Below are 23,779 nucleotides of genomic sequence, written 5' to 3'. Positions count from 1 at the left end.
ATTTAACAGCAGATGTTAGGGAGAGATAGAGTCTTCAAAGTCAGAGAACAAACAAACAACAACAGCACTCATGGTCTTGCATCCACTATTCTGTACAGCTATGACTATAAAGATGTCAGAACTTTTAGTTAAAACTCTGGCCATATAAGGACACATAAGAAGACCATTTTTCCTCTTGATATATACCCACATGTGAATATATGAATAGAATATGCAATATTCTACAATGCCCTCTGTTTATGGTTTGTCTTAAAACTATAACACAATGTCAGTGACCTGTCCATTCATACACCTTTGATATCACATTGTGTATAAAACAAGCCACAACTTGCTGGTATATTAGAAGTGCTACCCTTCTTATTGTTTCTTTTACTGCAGACTTGATATCTACTTGCCTATTTAACATATTTTACATTGCATAACTACTTGGAGAATAATATATATATTATAGCATTTGTAAATATTTTATTTTATTCATTTGATATTGTTTTATTTATATCTGTAAACAATAATCTTTCTGATTGTTTTACAGTTTCTATTTTGGATCAACATGTGTAAATATTTTATTTTTTTCCTTTATTATTGTTATATCTAAAGAAATAAAAATAAATATGATAGAATTAGTTCTGGGTAGATTTTTCTATAACAATAAGAATTGTCAGCCGAATGAGCATTATTTGAAGAATGATGTGAGAATTGCAGGGTTAATAATAACACTACCTTTGAAGTTGTGATACATTCATCAGTAGGTGGTATTAATTGTAAAGGTTCGTTAAAGTGTTTACTTTCACTAGAAAACACACCGATTTATTAAGTATAAATGGATGGGCTATAAATGTAATAGATGTATGTTCATGAGAATGAAAAAACTTTGTTACATGTGTCTGTTTTAGGAATATATGTTAGTGATACACAATTATAATTTTGCAAGTTACAATATCTTGATTGTGTTGTCTACAAAGAATCATTCTGATTCTTTGTAGACAACACAATCAAGCCCGAGCAGTAGATCATTCTGATCATTCCTGTTTTACATTTCTATTGGATCAACATATGTAAATATTTTATTTTACTCCTTTATTATTGTTTTGTATATATATGTACAGGTTCTCTTCAAAACAAAACCTGGAATTTGATTATTGTCTGTTGAACCATAATTTACCTCTTTCATATTAAGTGCACCGACACTCACTGTATATCATATTGTGTATATATATATATATATATATATATATATATGAGAAATGTATATACCGTATATACTCGAGTATAAGCCGACCCGAATATAAGCCGAGGCCCCTAATTTTACCCCAAAAAACTGGGAAAACTTATTGACTCGAGTATAAGACTAGGGTGGGAAATGCAGCAGCTATTGGTAAATTTCTAAATAAAATTAGATCCTAAAAAAATTGTGTTAATTGAATATTTATTTACAGTGTGTGTATATAATGAATGCAGTGTGTGTGTGTATGAGTGCAGTGTGTGTGTGCAGTGTGTGTGAGTGCGTGTGTGTTGGAGTGCAGTACGTGTGTGTTGGAGTGCAGTACGTGTGTGTTGGAGTGCAGTGCATGTGTGTTGGAGTGCAGTGTGTGCGTGTATATGAGTGCAGTGTGTGCGTGTATATGAGTGCAGTGTGTGCGTGTATATGAGTGCAGTGTGTGTATGAGTGCAGTGTGTGTATGAATGAAGTGTGTGTATGAGTGCAGTGTGTGTATGAGTGCAGTGTGTGTATGAGTGCAGTGTGTGTGTGATGCAGAGTGTGATGCAGAGCCTTGGTGGGGGGTGGGCATTTTAATTATTATAATTGTAATTTTTTTTTGTTATATTAATTTTTTTTAATGATTATTTTTTTTTATTATTTTTAATATTTTATTTTATTTATTTTTTTGTCCCCCCTCCCTGCTTGATACATGGCAGGGAGGGGGCTCTCACTCCCTGGTGGTCCAGTGGCATTGGCAGTTCAGTGAGGGGGAGGGGGTCTGACAGAGAGTTTATTTACCTCTCCTGCAGCTCCTGTCAGCTCCCTTCTCCTCCACGCCGGTCCGTTCAGCACTTCGGCCAACTCACACTGTAAGTCTCGTGAGAGCCGCACTATGACCCCGCGGCTCTCGAGAGACTTACACTGTGAGCTGACAGAGGTGCTGAACGGACCTCCGCGGAGGAGAAGGGAGCTGACTAAAGCTGCAAGAGAGGTAAGCGCTCGCTGCCATCCCCCTGTCTGTATTATGGCAATGTAAATTGCCATAATACAGACAATTGACTCGAGTATAAGCCGAGTTGGGGTTTTTCAGCACAAAAAATGTGCTGAAAAACTCGGCTTATACTCGAGTATATACGGTAAGTTGGTTAATCACTGCTGGACATAAACCACAAATGTGGTGTTCCAGCACCGAAGGACCAACTGTAGTACCGTAAAGAGACTCCAGGGGTCTCCAGGGGCTTAACCCCAAAGCGCTCAAAAATTTGAAAAAACACAGAATATTAGTCACCATGCCATAAGGCAAACTGTGGCTATCTGTGTAAGCCTGGACATATATAAGTAGTCTAGAAAGAAGTCATGAAAGATACTTGATACAAAATAAGGAGGTATCCCTATAGGATGTGAATATAAAAAAGAAGATACAGTTATATTGCATTACCCCTGGGTGAAATAGTGATATTACCAGTATATCCTTAGAAATAGATAGAAGTACTGAGCTTTATTAAAACTGTCCCTTAACAATTCTATACTATTAGGTATCTGGATCTAATATAGTCAACCAAATAGGGAATAAATGAGACTACCACTTGAAAATTATCCTGATGTGGTATAGGCACCCCCTTATATAAAATTAGATCCAACTATACAATATGGTCGAATATTCCATACAATAGTTAAAGAGATAGCTCCAAAAAATTATTAGCAAGAATATATATAGTAAAAAGTAAAGTATATACACAAAGTAGTTGTCTCCAGGGAGCTATAGGTATATTCATAAATTAAGTATGACCATATAGTTGAGAGTAATTTTAGAAAAGACAAATGATAGAAAGAGTTACAAAGATAGAACATAGATATCATGATGCTTAGAATGCTCAATGACATATCTATGAATAGATTATAGGGTAAAGAGCAGTCATTTATATAGAAATATAGAGGACAGATAGCAACCTATATTTGGTGTGAGTCAAACGCTTTAAAAAATAGGATATTCACCCTTACAGCAATATCACTCCCCAAGAACGGAAATCACTTAAACATCTACAAGAAACTAAAGAAATTATCCTTAAACCCTCAGACAAGGGTGAAAACATAGTCATTATTGATAGAAATGACTATGTATCAATGACACCATGAGATCTTGAATGGTGACCCCACTAAAATATATTTATCTGAATTGAAAATCCTTCTGGAGGAGGCACTTTCCTTGTCACTTATTTCTAAAGACGAATACTCCTTCATGTATATCAAAAACCCGGTGGTTGCAACTTTCTATTCCTTATCTAAGGTACATAAGAAACAGACTACTATGAGTGGTAGACCCATTGTCTCTGGCAATTCAAATTTAACTCAGAATGCGAGTGTGTATGTTGACCAAATTATCAGGAAAATTGTCACAGATCTACCATCTTATCTTAGGGACACTAAACATACCCTGAACACTTTGGATGGAACATACCTCCCCGATAATGCCATTTTATGCAGCCTTGATGTGGAAGGCCTATATAGTTCTATTCCACATGAAGTAGGATTAAGACATCTCAAAGCATATCTTGACAACACCTTGACTACTTCTAAAAGGCATAATCTTTTTGTACATGACTTAATGCGATTCATACTAACACACAACTACTTCATTTTTCAGGGCAAGTACTACCACCAGGTGAGAGGGACGGCTATGTGGACGGCTTGTGCCCCCTCATATGCCAACCTCCACCTGGGGTGGTGGGAGAAGACCATCGTGTTCAGTACTCAACTTGCTAAATACACTGAGCATATTAATATTTGGAGACGCTATATCGATGATATTGTAATTGTCTGGAACAATACCATCAAACTTTTTAAGGAATTTGTTACAGCTTTGAATTACAATGACAAAAGTTTAAAACTGATGTATAAAATAGGCGGCAAAGCCATTACGTTTTTGGATATATCTATTGTAATCACAGATCATGGGAAAGTGTCTACATCCTTATATAGAAAACCTACGGCAACTAATAATCTGCTAAACTGGAGGAGCTATCACCCACTTCCTCTTAAAAGAGGAATACCAGTGGGTCAGTACTTATGACTACGTTGCAATTGCTCCACGATTGAAGATTTCAAGATTAAAGCCAAGACACTAAGCGAACAATTCAAGAGTAAATGATACCCTAATAAGTGCCTAAAAAGTGCGTACAAACGTGCCCTTTTGATGGATAGGAAAGACCTTTTAACGGATAAGGATATCAGCAACAATACTCAAACTATAAGATGTATAGGGAACTTTGATGCCGGCTGGCATCCCATGCTAAAAATCTTTGACAGGTTCTGGCCACTCCTACTACAGGATCCCCACCTACAAAAAGTCATTTCACCCCATTCCTCAGTAACAGCTAGGAGAGGCAGAAATATCAAAGACATGTTGGTTCCTAGTCATCTACATTCTCCTCCTAGTAAAACCACATGGCTCAAATCCTCAGTATCAGGTACATACCAATGCGGTAGATGCAAAGCGTGTAAATTTATTCTCCGTTCATCTAAGAAAGTATCTGACTCCACAAACACGCAGGATTTCAATATAAAAACATTTTTCAATTGTCAGTCCAAAGGACTGATCTACTTGCTAACATGCTCATGTAAAAAACTATATGTGGGGAAGACGATACATGCATTTAAATATAGGATACGTGAACATGCCACATCAGTTAATCCAAGGAGATTAGTAGATACCCCCATCTCTAAACATCTTAAACTTCACCATGGGGGTTCTGCTGAGGGCATACGCTTTTTCTTGGACCAAGGGGAGGCGATCTTGATAAAAAATTACTCCAAAGAGAAAGTCTTTGGATATATAGACTGAAAACCTATGGGCCTCAATGAGGGTTTCTCATTTACACCATTCATCTCTGACTAACTTATATAAATATGGTTTCATATTTATATTTTCTTGTATATTTAGTACACATTAGGATTTATTCATTTAAGTCTACCAACTCGCACTGACATGTCACACCTGTATATTAACTAGTAGTTCTAGTAACATTATGGTTCTTATAGTTTTTTTATAAATATTTGGAGGTTTTCCTTTAAGTTATTTTAAATTGTATATATATATTTTTTTACAATTCTTTATTTTTCATTGTGCAAGAGATAACAAGTCAGCTTACAGAGCCACAACGGCTTATGTAAGTACAGTGATGACATTGTTGAACACTCCTGTGGCATTTAAAGTCACAGCACAACATTTTTTAATAAGTAGTTATAGTCAAGCTGTGTAACATGCTAAATTATAGGTCTCAACAATATATATGCAAAGCACCTAGGTAAGTAAAATACCACTTCCTAACTGAAGGGCTAGAAATGAGATCACTGACTACAGGGTATTCCAGTGGTAACAAAGTCCACCGAAGAAAGTGTTAGATCGCATAGGATACAAATATCATCAAAACTCAGATCGGTACAATGCCTAATAAGTTGCTATTGCCGAGAGAGAAACAAATGATGATATGTGACTGTACACGGCGATCACCTTGGTGAGTGTGCCTGTAGTGACAGGAGCTACAGTGGATTCAATTGCCACAGTTAGTTCAAAAGAAAATGAATCTATACAGTAGCACTCTGGTTCGTGAAGAAGAGCTTCTTCATGAACCAGAGTGCTACTGTATAGATTCATTTTCTTTTGAACTAACTGTGGCAATTGAATCCACTGTGGCAATTGAATCCACTGTAGCTTGTCTTTGAAATATTATGTTAGTCCTATAAAAAATGTATCATTGCACACTGCAATACTCTGTTATTTTGGCATCATATAGATATTGTAACTTTCAAAATAATACCTTTGTATCACACACACACACACACACACACACACACACACACACACACACACACACACACACACACACATATATATATATAAAAAAATCAATAATAAAGAATATTTCTGTTTTCATCATTCTGAGTTCTATCTAAACATTGTTCCAGAAATTTCAACACTGAAACCTTTCATTCACCTTTCATTCAGTAATAGAAACTGACACTGGAAACATTTTACTTAAAAATAACTTGGAAGGAATAACTTAAATTCATTATTATCACTTTCTTCATCATTACACTAACATTATTTATCTTTATTTCACCACCCTTATTATGATGACTTGTTAATATAAGACAATGTAACATAAAAGTAGGATTGTCCAAATGTGAACTAAACATTTGTTCTGACCAATCTACCATCCCTATTACACTTCTTCAACTAATATTGGGTTTAATTACCTAGAATTCCTCATACCTAGTCCATGTCTTTCAAACTCAGGGGTAATCACAATAAATAGCACGTTACTTTGAATAACATCCTATCCAGAAGTCTATTCTCCACAGTCTTTGCGTTCTATAATCTTACTCCAATTCATCTTGGATTTATTCTCCCTCAAGCATAACTTTTATAGCCAAGGTATTCACAATGTATACCACCACTTAAAAAGAATCAACACAAATTATCCTTCTTTAGTTTTCTTCATTTTCTTGCTACATGTCTTACTTCACCTTGATATCAACAATTTACTTGTTCTTGTGAATCTACTATTATACTATTGTTTGTTACTTATTGCTTTCAATTTAAGTCTGTTCATCTTCTGTATGAAATTAGCTCTGTACCAACTTCCATCAAAGTAAGCAGATCAGATGAAAGTCTCTTTCCGACAGTCAATATCCAGTTGTCTATAGGAATGCTTTCCTTATTTATTGGGAATCTGATGTGCCTTACCAGGTTTTAGTTTCTGATGGGACTTTTCTTGCTTCTGTCACATAACTGCCAATAATTTGATTATGTTTCTGGTTCTTCCAGTGCAAACCTGCAAACCAGAAGTGCTGCTCTTGAATTCTTTTTTAGTTAAAAAGCTTGAAAAGTCTTTGAGACACACATTTTAGATCATTTTTTGTTCAACCAGTTTGATTCCCAAACTTCCATGCCGCAGCTCTGTAACTTTATCTTTCTGTCTTCCTCCGTGGAAGTGGGAACAAACTTGAAAAGAAGGCTGGCTTTGCCAAAATGCCAAAAAACAATACTTACAATAAATATTTCTCTTTTTTCTTCTTGTTCGGTGGCTCACCATGATGTTAATATACATTTACATTACAATTCTTCTGTGTGTCAGTTACAAATTACACATTAGACTTACATTTTCGGTTTATTCTTATTACAATTGCTATTATATCATACAATAACAATGGATGTTACAAAATGTTGGATGTTCCACAGTAAATATTAATTTCTGAACTCAGGCAGGAAGAGATAGTGTATTCAAATTTAGAGAACAAACAGACAACAAAAACACTCATTGTTCTTTGTCCAATATTTGATATAGCTATGACTATAATTATGTCGGAACTTTTAATTAAAAATCTGGCCATGTAAAGAAACATAAGAAGACCATCTTTTCCTCTGATATACACTCACATTCCAGAATTCTCAGACAAAGAAAGTCATGTAACTTATTGAAACCATCTGTTACTTATGCTAAATCCAGACACCCATATCTAATATAAATGTGTGGATAGAATATTCAGTATTCTACACTTGCAGGGCTGTGTCTGTGTGTTTGAATGTAAGCATGTTTTGTATGGAGTAAGAGTGTATGAATTTACATGTATATTTGTTAGTGTTGATGTTTGAATGCAGTTTGTGTGAAGTTTGAGCATTTGAATGCAGGGGTGTACTTGTATGAAGTGATGGTGTTTGAATGTAAAGATATGCGTGTCTGTGATGTTGCAGTTTAAATTACAGTGATGATATTTCTAGAGCCCATTAAAGTTTGTAAAAATTAAGATAATGTACTTTGAGCCATATTGGCTCTTGTAGAATAAAGTAACGAGGAAGAACGGAGGGCTAGCTCTACTATTCTAACATAGCATTGCAGTTTTGAGCTGAAGGGGAGTAAATGATAAATGGAAATAGCTACATTTTATTTTGCATAGCTTTAAAATGCACAGTTAAATTTTGCTAGTAGATACATGGAATTATGAGGAGGAGGTTAATCAAATAACATTTTATGACTTTACACATTTTACTTCCATTTAATGTTCTGGGAAATAGCAAAGGTAGTTTACAAGCAGGACAATTTGTGACATGCAATATTTAAAAAGATCAATGCATGTAAAGAATTAAATCTATATACACATTTGTCTATTTACTGCACTCACGTGCAATGTTTTCCAGTTCACCGGCACATCATCTGAATTTATAGACTAACAAATTTGAATCAATATAGTAGTTTCATTTGCAGAATTTCTTCTGCAGTGTGGGAAAATGTAACAACTACTCTATCTTGATCACATTAAGCTTAAATAATGAAACATTACTATGCATACAATCTTAACTTTAAATAAGTGACATTTTGGATCCTGCTTAAAGAGGAAGTAATTCCTTAAATTTAAGATATAGCCTTCACTTAATATTTTTGGATAAACTTTTAAAACAATTTAATATTTTGAAAAATGTTTTAATATGTTGACAGTTTGTTTTTTGTATATTGATATATTTTTGATATTTGAATATTTAAAAAAAAATTTTTTTTAAAGTTTATCCAAAAGCAATAAATGGTTTGAAAAACATATACAAAAATATTAAATCAATATATTTTTTATTTATTATTTGTCAACTAAAATGTATCTCTCCATCCATCTCTCACTTTCTCTATCTACTATGTTTTTCTTGTTCTTGGATGAAAATACAGTAGCTGCCATGGTTTTAGTTTTGTTGTCAGAAATTACCACTTTACACTCTGTAAATACACAGCTGTTTAGTAACTGACTGTAAATATGGTGAGATGTTAATTTTTAACCCCTTAAGGATGGCGGGCGTGCTATGCCGTCCTTAGGGAACTGGCTCTAAATGCCGGCAGGCGGCATAGAACACCCAATCCGTCCTATGTACTTACCCGGTTGCCGGCGATCCAATGCTGGAGATCGCGGTATGGGGACTTACCTGGGAGCCCAGGGAGTCCCCCTCCGTCCTCTTCGGCCCCCCTGGGCCATGTGATCGCGAGGACCTCGTGATCACATGGATGGCATAGCTGTCCATTGCAATGCCAGCAGGGGGAGTGCCTGTAATGACAGATACTCCGCCTGCTGTCTGTAAAATGTAAAATAAAAGTTAAAGATACAGTTGAAAATAAAATATATACTTAGATCATATATATATATATATATATATTTATTATATATATATGATCAAAGTATATATATATATATATAAATATATATATATATATACACATATACATACATACACATACACTGTCTAAGTGTATTTTAATAATAATATATATATATATACACACACATTAATATCAAAGAACACATACAATGATATTGATTAAATATATATATAATTATCATTCTATATATTTATATATAATATAAAAAATAAATATGCAAATATGTTAAAAATAAAATTACAAAAATAATAAAAAAATAAAAAATATATGTGTAAATTCGTTCTAACTGTATTTTAAAATGAATATATATATATACTATCAATATACATGTAGAACGAAATAATATATATATCTATATAAATAGGTATATACGTATATATCTCTGTATATATACCTATATATAAATAAAAATAATTTTCATTTTTTTATACATATATATATATATATATATAATAATTCTACGTATATATTTATATCATAATTTTACAGAATTAGGTCATTTTATTAATTACAATTAGCAGGACCTGCCTGACAACCCAGGCCAAAAGTACAGGGAATTTAATTTGCTAGCACCATATTAAACCCTGTAACTTTCCAAGACACCATAAAACCTGTACGTGGGGGGTATTGTTTTACTCGGAAGACTTAGCTGAACACAAATATTAGTGTTTCAAAACAGTAAAATGTATTACAACGACGATATTGTCAGTGAAAGTGAAATTTGTTGCCTTTTTCACACACAAATGGCACTTACATGGACGATATAATTGTTGTGATACATTTTGAAACACTAATATTTGTGTTCAACGAAGTCTTCTGAGTATAACAGTACCCCTCATGTACAGGTTTTATGATGTTTTCAAAAGTTACAGATTTAAATATAAGGCTTGCATTTCTTTTTTTTACATTGAAATTCGCCAGGTTGGTTATGTTGCCTTTGAGACCGTACGGTAGCCAAGGAATGAAAATTAGTCCCATGATGGCATACCATTTGCAATAGTAGACAACCCAAAGCATTGCAAATTGGGTACGTTCAGTCTTTTTTAGTAGCCACTTAGTCACAAACACTGGCCAAAATTGGCGTTCAAATTAGTTTTTTGCATTTTTCACACACAAACAAATATTAACACTAACTTTGGGCAGTGTTTGTTACTAAGTGGCTACTAAAAAAGACTGGACATAACCCATTTGCAATACCTTGGGTTGTCTACTTTTCCAAAGGGTATGCCATCGTGGGGGTAATTCTTATTCCTGGGCTACCATATGGTCTCAAAGGCAATGTAACCACTCCGGTGAATTTCAATGTGAAAAAACAGAAACATTTAACATGCTTTATTTGACCCTTTAACTTCCCAAATCACCATAAAACCTGTACATAGGGGGTACTGTTTTACACAGGAGATATTGCAGCAAAAGCAAACAGTATTATGACACTCACAGTTAGAATGTCACGTAGAACTACATTTAAAAAAAAAAAATCTTATTTTCTCCCTTTTTTATATTTTATTCATATTAAATTATGTTTCATAGCTAAATATTTGATGTTAAATGAAAGCCCTGTTTCCCCTGAATAAAATGATATATAATGTGTGGGTGCACATAATATGAAAGAGGTGAATTACGCCTGATCAGACATATAGGGCAAATTCAAGTTTTTGTTTACATTTTGTTTTGATCACAACATGTACATTTGGCTCAGTCCTTAAGGAGTTAAAGGACAGAGATGAGATTTTGTCTGAAGAAAGAAAATCTCATAGATAAAGTGGGCATGCGTATAAAGAGGAGCATTGACAGCCAAAAATATAAAATCCATATAGTTTATTCACCCCTGAAGGCTATTAAAATAATTATATATAACAGAAAAGTGCTTAAGTCAAAATGCCATGTAGTAGTTCCACCTTCATGCTTGATGGCTGCCATCTGTGCATTTTGTTTCTCCAACTTTGTCAAGATAAAGTGTTTCCACTGTGCTTAACCTCTGCTGTGGTCCTGCCCAGTCATATTACAGTATGAGTAGGTAACATGACAGGAAGAAACAGCGGTGGATAGGAGATTTTAAGAGAAACACAAGGGGCAGTGGGAAAGTGAAGACACCGAACATGGAGAGACATAGGGGTGTGTAGGTTGCAGAGAGACACACATGGTGCAAAGTAGGGACCAGAGAGTCATACACAGATAATGGGTGCAAGTGAAACAAACAAGAGACAAAAAAACAGTGTCAGCGCTTAACCCCTTAAGGACAAAACTTCTGGAATAAAAGGGAATCATGACATGTCACACATGTCATGTGTCCTTAAGGGGTTAAACAATTAACCCATAATTGATGTTATTAGGGTACCACAGTTCCAATATATAAAGAAGAGGTCCAGGGATGTAAACATAAATAAAAGTAATAAACAGTCACTTTCTGTGTAATGCACAAATAGACAGAGACACATACATACACACAGACACATACACACACACAAGACACAAATACATACAAAAACACATACATACAGACAGACACACACACATACAAACAGACAGGCACACATACATACAGACATACACACACATACATACAGAGACATACGCATACAAACACACATATACACACAGAGACACATACATATAGAGACACATGCAGACACAGACGCGCCCACAGATGCACACACACACAGACAGACACACACACACACACATATACACACAGACACATACACACATACAAATAAAAACACACATAAACAAAATGTTTAAGTCACCCTCCTGTTTCCACCTTTTAAGTGCAGGAGGGTGTAGTTCCCTGGGGTCCAGTGGTGGCTAAAGCTGGTAGGAGTCAGAGTTCCCATTCTGACTCCATTTCCTTCCTCCCGCGCGGGTTCTCTCTGATAGCTGGGGTCACTTCCTCCCAGCTGTGAAATTTATAAGTCCCTTCCTAGAAATCAAGGAAAGGGGTTTTCCACTATACATGAGAATCTTTTAACAGTAAAGATTTCTAAGTATGTTTTTTTTTAAACATGGCAATCTCCCATATCATTTTTTTGAAGTAACTTTTAGAGTAAAACTTTATGAGAAGTAGAAAGCTTCTGTTTATAACTACACAATAGGAGAAAGAGCATATTTTATATATCCATGTTCTTGTACACTGTTTCTTATTTACTTCTCAATATATGTGTGTGTCTGTATATATATATATATATATATCATTGTTATACAGAAATGTTAGGTGAATATGTGCCTTTAAGAAATCCATTGATCTTGCTTGTGTTCTTGCTTCTGTGGCAGGGTATAAAGACACTGTATTCCGGACGCGACACTTATCTTGAAAAAGCCTCCATCAAAGGGGTGAAGGCGTTGATAGTGCTGTCTAAAGCCCATTCCAGCTTCTAACATCACACAAGGTATCGTTATCCAAGCTGCCAGAGGAGTTGGTGTTCTTCAAGGAAAAGAGTGTAGAAGTCCGGCTTGTGTGCACAGAGAAGATATTACCTTCTCATTAACAGACTGGTGGATACAAATTCACAAGGCTGCAAAAAGGCAACATAAGTGGATACAGTGTGTGGAGATTTGTGCATTACACAGAAAGTGACTGCTTATTACTTTTATTTATGTTTACATCCCTTCTTTATACATTGGAACTGTGGTACAAAGTTAAGGAGAGTCAGGATATGCACGTAAGGCTTTGAGTGGGGTCAGGAGATACACAAATGGGTTTTAGGGAGTCATGAGGGACAGGGCTAGACTGGGAACACAGAACGCCCTGGAAAAAATATCCCAGCGCTATTATTGATTGCGTCACATCACCGTGTATTTGTGTATATATGTATACCAAAAATCATGTTCCACATGAATACATCACACAAGCTCACTGACACACACAGACAAGCTCCCTAGCACACACACAAACTTACTGCTGACAGGCTCTCTGACACACAACAGCCAAACTCAATGATACATACACAAGCTAATTGCAAACAAGCTCACTGACACACACAAAAACTCTCTGACACATGCAGAAACGTTTACTTCAGATAAGCTTACTGACACACACAAGCTCATTACAGACAATCTCACTGACGCTCACAAGCTTTCTGACATACACAAGCTTACAGACAAATTAATTCCAAACACATACAAGTTCACAGACAAGCACACTGATGCACACACAAGCTCACTACAGACAAGTTCACTGACATACATACACATTCTCACTACTGACAGGCTCACTGACACACAGAAAAGCTCAGTACAGAAAAGCTAACTGACACACCAACACAGAAAAGCTCACTACAGACACGCTAACTGACAAACACAAGCTCACTACAGAAAAGCTCACTAAAACACACACAAACTCATCACAGACCATTCACTCACCCACACAAGTTCACTACAGACAAGCTCACACACACGCTCACTACAGTCAAGCTCATTGGCACAAACACACACACACTCTCACTAGAGACAAGCTCGCTGACACACATTCATACAAACTCACTACAATCAAGCTCACTGGCACAAACACAAGTTCACAAAATACAAGCTCACTGGCACAAACACAGGTTCACAAAAGACAAGCTCACTGACACACACACAATCGCAATCAGCTGGTTGGGTCTGGGTTCGAGCTCCACTACGAGGGTTGGCTCCTGTTAGAGTCATGTGGCCATGCAGAGCTGAAAAAGGGAAGGAACATTTCTGAGAGACATTTATAGTGCTCTCCCACTCCTCCCTGCTGCTACTGCCTACTTTGCTGGTTTAAAGCCTCAATGCAGAAACCTAGTTAACTGTCTGAACTGAACAAGCCCACTAAAACATAGTCTGAAGAAGGGAATTCTTCTGATATTTATGGTTACATGAAATCTAAAGCCACTACCCACTGGAAATTTCTGGGAATTCCAGTGGGCCAATCCGACTGTGATGAGGTTGTGAGGTTAGTGTAGAGAGACAGATTAGGCCTCTGCCCTGGCAACGAACTAATTTACCCACCAATTTTATCCTGGTGACTGCTTCTTTTACTCACTCTTTATTTCCTTGAGTTCTTTATTTCAAGAAAATATAAAGTAGTTCCAATCATATTTATATTTTTAATAGATGCATAAAAAGACTTTTTATGGAGATAAACATTGCCTATTCAATCAAATTAAAGTAACATTAGCTAATCATTAAATACAGTTGCAAGACAAAGTCTGTGAACCCTTTGGAATGATATGGATTTCTGCACAAATTGGTCATAAAATGTGATCTGATCATCATCTAAGTCACAACAATAGACAATCACAGTCTGCTGAAACTAATAACACACAAAGAATGAAATGTTGCCATGTTTTTATTGAACACACCATGTAAACATTCACAGTGCACGTGGAAAAAGAATGTGAACCCTTGGATTTAACAACTGGCTGAACCTCCTTTGGCAGCAATAACTTCAACCAAACGTTTCCTGTAGTTGCAGATCAGACGTGCACAACGGTCAGGAGTAATTCTTGACCATTCCTCTTTACAGAACTGTTTCAGTTCAGCAATATTCTTTGGATGTCTGGTGTGAATCACTTTCTTGAGGTCATGCCTCTGACTGGGCCACTTCAGAAGGCGTATTTTCTTCTGTTTAAGCCATTCTGTTGTTGATTTACTTCTATACTTTGGGTCATTGTCCTGTTGCAACACCCATCTTCTGTTGAGCTTCAGCTGGTAGACAGATGGTCTTAAGTTATCCTGCAAAATGTCTTGATAAACTTGGGAATTCATTTTTCCTTCGATTATAGCAATCCGCCCAGGCCCTGACACAGCAAAGCAGCCCCAAACCATGATGCCCCCACCACCATACTTCACAGTTGGGATGAGGTTTTGATGTTGGTGTGCTGTGGTGTGGTTTCGCCACACATAGTGTTGTGTGTTTCTTTGGTTTCATATGTCCACATAATATTTTGCCAGTACTACTGTGGAACATTCAGGTGCTCTTGTGCAAACTGTAAACGTGCAGCAATGTTTTGTTTGGACAGCAGTAGCTTCCTCTGTGTTATCCTCCCATGAAATCCATTCTTGTTTAGTGGTTTACGTATTATAGATTTGCTAACAGGGATGTTAGCATTTGCCAGTGAGTTTTGTAAGTCTTTAGCTGACACTCTAGGATTCTTCTTCACCTCATTGAGCAGTCTGCACTGTGTTCTTGCAGTCATCTTTACAGGACCACTTCTGGGAAGAGTAGCAGCAGTGCTGAACTTTCTCCATTAATAGACAATTTGTCTTACAAATGAACAGCAAGGCTTTTGGAGATACTTTTATAACCCTTTCCAGCTTTATGCAAGTCAACAATTCTTAATCGTAGGTTTTCTGAGAGCTCCTTTGTGCGAGGCATCATTCACATCAGGCAATGCTTCTTGTGAAAAGCAAACCCAGAACTGGTGTGTGTTTTTTATAGGGCAGCTGTAACCAACACTTTCAATCTCATCTCATTGCTTGGACTCCAGTTGGCTGACATCTCACTCCAATTAGCTGTTGGAGATGTCATTAGTCTAGGGGTTCACATACTTTTTCCACCTGCACTGTGAATGTTTACATGGTGTGTTCAATAAAAACATGGCAACATTTCATTCTTTGTGTGTTATTAGTTTAAGCAGACTGTGATTGTCTATTGTTGTGACTTAGATGATGACCAGATCACATTTTATGACCAATGTGTGCAGAAATCCATCTCATTCCAAAGGGTTCACATACTTTTTCTTGCAACTGTATACATGGGATTGCTGTTGGAACATGTATAAAGTCTGATACCCTTCCTGTTAGCCATTGCAAGTTGGTATTTTGACATTTATCTTGCTAAAATAAGGAACACTATACATATTACTTGTAGGGACATTTTATGATAGGGTAGAATTCACATTGCATTATTTTATTAGAAATATATGTATTTTTTTATTTTTTATGGACACAGAGCAGTCTGTGGTCTGAGAGTATTCTTTGAAACCTTCTATGTCTCTGTATCGCAGAAGCTATCTTGCAATAGAAAGAGAAATGGATTTTTACTAATACTGATCCTGCCCTAAATAGTCAGTGATAGAATGTTCATATATATGTATCTATATGAATCCCAGCAAATATCTATCGGTTGGTTGTAAACTACACCCATGTCCATTAACCTACAAGCTATTTACAAGCCATTAAATAAGGAAAACAGTTAAGTCTGCATTTTTATGGCCTTCAATGTTTTACAGTGGTACTTTGCCTGTAGATATTTGCACTGATAGATAGCAACACACTATACATGTAAATAGTCTAGAATGAATCACAATAAAAATCACCTTGGCATGTAAAAGTTCAGATGACAACCCTAAATATAACACACAAAATGGAACTGATTGACAGCAAAACTGGGGCTCTGAAATTATTTACTCTTACGAGGTCTTGTCTGTTTATTTGCTATTGTTATTATTAACTTCTAGCTTGGAGTATATCTAGGATTCTTCTTCACCTCATTGAGCAGTCTGCACTGTGTTCTTGCAGTCATCTTTACAGGACCACTTCTGGGAAGAGTAGCAGCAGTGCTGAACTTTCTCCATTAATAGACAATTTGTCTTACAAATGAACAGCAAGGCTTTTGGAGATACTTTTATAACCCTTTCCAGCTTTATGCAAGTCAACAATTCTTAATCGTAGGTTTTCTGAGAGCTCCTTTGTGCGAGGCATCATTCACATCAGGCAATGCTTCTTGTGAAAAGCAAACCCAGAACTGGTGTGTGTTTTTTATAGGGCAGCTGTAACCAACACTTTCAATCTCATCTCATTGCTTGGACTCCAGTTGGCTGACATCTCACTCCAATTAGCTGTTGGAGATGTCATTAGTCTAGGGGTTCACATACTTTTTCCACCTGCACTGTGAATGTTTACATGGTGTGTTCAATAAAAACATGGCAACATTTCATTCTTTGTGTGTTATTAGTTTAAGCAGACTGTGATTGTCTATTGTTGTGACTTAGATGATGACCAGATCACATTTTATGACCAATGTGTGCAGAAATCCATCTCATTCCAAAGGGTTCACATACTTTTTCTTGCAACTGTATACATGGGATTGCTGTTGGAACATGTATAAAGTCTGATACCCTTCCTGTTAGCCATTGCAAGTTGGTATTTTGACATTTATCTTGCTAAAATAAGGAACACTATACATATTACTTGTAGGGACATTTTATGATAGGGTAGAATTCACATTGCATTATTTTATTAGAAATATATGTATTTTTTTATTTTTTATGGACACAGAGCAGTCTGTGGTCTGAGAGTATTCTTTGAAACCTTCTATGTCTCTGTATCGCAGAAGCTATCTTGCAATAGAAAGAGAAATGGATTTTTACTAATACTGATCCTGCCCTAAATAGTCAGTGATAGAATGTTCATATATATGTATCTATATGAATCCCAGCAAATATCTATCGGTTGGTTGTAAACTACACCCATGTCCATTAACCTACAAGCTATTTACAAGCCATTAAATAAGGAAAACAGTTAAGTCTGCATTTTTATGGCCTTCAATGTTTTACAGTGGTACTTTGCCTGTAGATATTTGCACTGATAGATAGCAACACACTATACATGTAAATAGTCTAGAATGAATCACAATAAAAATCACCTTGGCATGTAAAAGTTCAGATGACAACCCTAAATATAACACACAAAATGGAACTGATTGACAGCAAAACTGGGGCTCTGAAATTATTTACTCTTACGAGGTCTTGTCTGTTTATTTGCTATTGTTATTATTAACTTCTAGCTTGGAGTATATCTAGGATTCTTCTTCACCTCATTGAGCAGTCTGCACTGTGTTCTTGCAGTCATCTTTACAGGACCACTTCTGGGAAGAGTAGCAGCAGTGCTGAACTTTCTCCATTAATAGACAATTTGTCTTACAAATGAACAGCAAGGCTTTTGGAGATACTTTTATAACCCTTTCCAGCTTTATGCAAGTCAACAATTCTTAATCGTAGGTTTTCTGAGAGCTCCTTTGTGCGAGGCATCATTCACATCAGGCAATGCTTCTTGTGAAAAGCAAACCCAGAACTGGTGTGTGTTTTTTATAGGGCAGCTGTAACCAACACTTTCAATCTCATCTCATTGCTTGGACTCCAGTTGGCTGACATCTCACTCCAATTAGCTGTTGGAGATGTCATTAGTCTAGGGGTTCACATACTTTTTCCACCTGCACTGTGAATGTTTACATGGTGTGTTCAATAAAAACATGGCAACATTTCATTCTTTGTGTGTTATTAGTTTAAGCAGACTGTGATTGTCTATTGTTGTGACTTAGATGATGACCAGATCACATTTTATGACCAATGTGTGCAGAAATCCATCTCATTCCAAAGGGTTCACATACTTTTTCTTGCAACTGTATACATGGGATTGCTGTTGGAACATGTATAAAGTCTGATACCCTTCCTGTTAGCCATTGCAAGTTGGTATTTTGACATTTATCTTGCTAAAATAAGGAACACTATACATATTACTTGTAGGGACATTTTATGATAGGGTAGAATTCACATTGCATTATTTTATTAGAAATATATGTATTTTTTTATTTTTTATGGACACAGAGCAGTCTGTGGTCTGAGAGTATTCTTTGAAACCTTCTATGTCTCTGTATCGCAGAAGCTATCTTGCAATAGAAAGAGAAATGGATTTTTACTAATACTGATCCTGCCCTAAATAGTCAGTGATAGAATGTTCATATATATGTATCTATATGAATCCCAGCAAATATCTATCGGTTGGTTGTAAACTACACCCATGTCCATTAACCTACAAGCTATTTACAAGCCATTAAATAAGGAAAACAGTTAAGTCTGCATTTTTATGGCCTTCAATGTTTTACAGTGGTACTTTGCCTGTAGATATTTGCACTGATAGATAGCAACACACTATACATGTAAATAGTCTAGAATGAATCACAATAAAAATCACCTTGGCATGTAAAAGTTCAGATGACAACCCTAAATATAACACACAAAATGGAACTGATTGACAGCAAAACTGGGGCTCTGAAATTATTTACTCTTACGAGGTCTTGTCTGTTTATTTGCTATTGTTATTATTAACTTCTAGCTTGGAGTATATCTAGGATTCTTCTTCACCTCATTGAGCAGTCTGCACTGTGTTCTTGCAGTCATCTTTACAGGACCACTTCTGGGAAGAGTAGCAGCAGTGCTGAACTTTCTCCATTAATAGACAATTTGTCTTACAAATGAACAGCAAGGCTTTTGGAGATACTTTTATAACCCTTTCCAGCTTTATGCAAGTCAACAATTCTTAATCGTAGGTTTTCTGAGAGCTCCTTTGTGCGAGGCATCATTCACATCAGGCAATGCTTCTTGTGAAAAGCAAACCCAGAACTGGTGTGTGTTTTTTATAGGGCAGCTGTAACCAACACTTTCAATCTCATCTCATTGCTTGGACTCCAGTTGGCTGACATCTCACTCCAATTAGCTGTTGGAGATGTCATTAGTCTAGGGGTTCACATACTTTTTCCACCTGCACTGTGAATGTTTACATGGTGTGTTCAATAAAAACATGGCAACATTTCATTCTTTGTGTGTTATTAGTTTAAGCAGACTGTGATTGTCTATTGTTGTGACTTAGATGATGACCAGATCACATTTTATGACCAATGTGTGCAGAAATCCATCTCATTCCAAAGGGTTCACATACTTTTTCTTGCAACTGTATACATGGGATTGCTGTTGGAACATGTATAAAGTCTGATACCCTTCCTGTTAGCCATTGCAAGTTGGTATTTTGACATTTATCTTGCTAAAATAAGGAACACTATACATATTACTTGTAGGGACATTTTATGATAGGGTAGAATTCACATTGCATTATTTTATTAGAAATATATGTATTTTTTTATTTTTTATGGACACAGAGCAGTCTGTGGTCTGAGAGTATTCTTTGAAACCTTCTATGTCTCTGTATCGCAGAAGCTATCTTGCAATAGAAAGAGAAATGGATTTTTACTAATACTGATCCTGCCCTAAATAGTCAGTGATAGAATGTTCATATATATGTATCTATATGAATCCCAGCAAATATCTATCGGTTGGTTGTAAACTACACCCATGTCCATTAACCTACAAGCTATTTACAAGCCATTAAATAAGGAAAACAGTTAAGTCTGCATTTTTATGGCCTTCAATGTTTTACAGTGGTACTTTGCCTGTAGATATTTGCACTGATAGATAGCAACACACTATACATGTAAATAGTCTAGAATGAATCACAATAAAAATCACCTTGGCATGTAAAAGTTCAGATGACAACCCTAAATATAACACACAAAATGGAACTGATTGACAGCAAAACTGGGGCTCTGAAATTATTTACTCTTACGAGGTCTTGTCTGTTTATTTGCTATTGTTATTATTAACTTCTAGCTTGGAGTATATCTAGGATTCTTCTTCACCTCATTGAGCAGTCTGCACTGTGTTCTTGCAGTCATCTTTACAGGACCACTTCTGGGAAGAGTAGCAGCAGTGCTGAACTTTCTCCATTAATAGACAATTTGTCTTACAAATGAACAGCAAGGCTTTTGGAGATACTTTTATAACCCTTTCCAGCTTTATGCAAGTCAACAATTCTTAATCGTAGGTTTTCTGAGAGCTCCTTTGTGCGAGGCATCATTCACATCAGGCAATGCTTCTTGTGAAAAGCAAACCCAGAACTGGTGTGTGTTTTTTATAGGGCAGCTGTAACCAACACTTTCAATCTCATCTCATTGCTTGGACTCCAGTTGGCTGACATCTCACTCCAATTAGCTGTTGGAGATGTCATTAGTCTAGGGGTTCACATACTTTTTCCACCTGCACTGTGAATGTTTACATGGTGTGTTCAATAAAAACATGGCAACATTTCATTCTTTGTGTGTTATTAGTTTAAGCAGACTGTGATTGTCTATTGTTGTGACTTAGATGATGACCAGATCACATTTTATGACCAATGTGTGCAGAAATCCATCTCATTCCAAAGGGTTCACATACTTTTTCTTGCAACTGTATACATGGGATTGCTGTTGGAACATGTATAAAGTCTGATACCCTTCCTGTTAGCCATTGCAAGTTGGTATTTTGACATTTATCTTGCTAAAATAAGGAACACTATACATATTACTTGTAGGGACATTTTATGATAGGGTAGAATTCACATTGCATTATTTTATTAGAAATATATGTATTTTTTTTATTTTTTATGGACACAGAGCAGTCTGTGGTCTGAGAGTATTCTTTGAAACCTTCTATGTCTCTGTATCGCAGAAGCTATCTTGCAATAGAAAGAGAAATGGATTTTTACTAATACTGATCCTGCCCTAAATAGTCAGTGATAGAATGTTCATATATATGTATCTATATGAATCCCAGCAAATATCTATCGGTTGGTTGTAAACTACACCCATGTCCATTAACCTACAAGCTATTTACAAGCCATTAAATAAGGAAAACAGTTAAGTCTGCATTTTTATGGCCTTCAATGTTTTACAGTGGTACTTTGCCTGTAGATATTTGCACTGATAGATAGCAACACACTATACATGTAAATAGTCTAGAATGAATCACAATAAAAATCACCTTGGCATGTAAAAGTTCAGATGACAACCCTAAATATAACACACAAAATGGAACTGATTGACAGCAAAACTGGGGCTCTGAAATTATTTACTCTTACGAGGTCTTGTCTGTTTATTTGCTATTGTTATTATTAACTTCTAGCTTGGAGTATATCAGTTATATTTCATATGTGCTATGGTATAAGAAGTTCAATATCATATTTCATAGTGTTTGTGACATATTGTACTTTTTTTGCTGTATGGAAGCACGGTGTTGCTCATTGAGCATGGTCACAGTGAAGGAAAACCATCTTTGTGTAATGATATCAATGATACTACTTCTATGTATAAACAACATGAAACAAGGATGCCAAATTCTTAAAGGGACACTATAGTCACCAGAACAACTACAGCTTATTACAGTTGTTCTATTGAGTACAGCATGTCTCTGCAGGCATTGTATGTAAAATAATTTTTTTAGCCAGATGTAAGGTGGACCCGGGGGCCAAAAGAGCTATTTAGACCTACAGCGCCAAGAAATTGCATTTGTATTCCTGAAACTATAATTTTCCTTTAAATAGTATATTAAAATATAACTAAGATCTGACTGGTTTGAATGCATTCCTACCCATTTCACTTCTTTATACCAACTTTACCTGCATTCTGGCCTCATTCTGCTTGCTGCCTGCATTTATCTCAGAAGGATCACTCATGATGATTCTGTGCCTGGCCTCACTTCTACAGTTTGTGTATTCTTACATTATGGTTATAGAAAAATTGCTGATTGGAAAAAAGAACATATGAATACATATGCAACATGGATTCAGAGATTTCATTTGAACAGAAAGCTGTAAGCATATGTAAAGGATTTAGGCTAAAACATCAGATTAGGCTGGAACACAAGGTTTGACCGGAGCACTTCACTAAATATAACAGAAACTTTTTAATTAGCACTCTTACCAACTGGCTACTAATCCATAAAGCCATAGTCAATACATGCACAGTACATGATAACCTGAAGTCTAGATGTGACTGGGTAATTTGGTCCCTGTAGATTACAAGAAATTCAAATAGCAAGAGAGTGCACAGTAGTTATAGGGGAAATAGTAACAGATGCTTCAAAGTTTCACATTTTTTTAAAGTATAATTTTTATTACATAATTGTATTACAAATATAAATATATAATCCATGAAATTTAATATAGGCATTATCAAGAATATATTCTTCTACTAATTGGACACAATTAATTATATTAAACGTATTCTTGAAATACCAATGGTTAGACATACATAAAGGAACTAATACATGTCGTCAGACATATCTACATTTCAATCTGGTGTTCAATTATATTTCAATATGTCTATATATTCAATATGTCTATACCTTACATGACATAGTACATTACACAGAACATCACAAAAAAACTACAATAATAATAATAAGGTTTCTTTTGATCGAAGGGATTGGAGAGGAGGGGGTAGGATTCTATGTGCCTTATCTTAGACGTACGGTAGATATATATATTGTTACATTATACATATTAACCCCTTAAGGACGCAGCTTCAGAAACTTGTCTTACCCTTAAGGACACAAGCCATTTTTGCATTTTGTACTGTTTGTGTTCAAACGCCATTTGCATCTCTGTCATTTATTGCACCAACACATATTATATCCTGTTTTTTAGAGAGCAAACAGGGCTTTTTTTGTGTCACATGTACATAGATACATTCTCATTAATTATAAAAAAAATTATAAAAAAGTGAAAAAACAAAGCATTAAGTGCTTTCCTGGAATGACAGACTGGG

Source organism: Pelobates fuscus, chromosome 2 (assembly GCF_036172605.1).
Source record: "Pelobates fuscus isolate aPelFus1 chromosome 2, aPelFus1.pri, whole genome shotgun sequence".
Classification (NCBI taxonomy): Eukaryota; Metazoa; Chordata; class Amphibia; order Anura; family Pelobatidae; genus Pelobates; species Pelobates fuscus.
The sequence above is the reverse complement of the archived record's forward strand: the minus strand, read 5'-3'. Positions refer to the sequence as shown.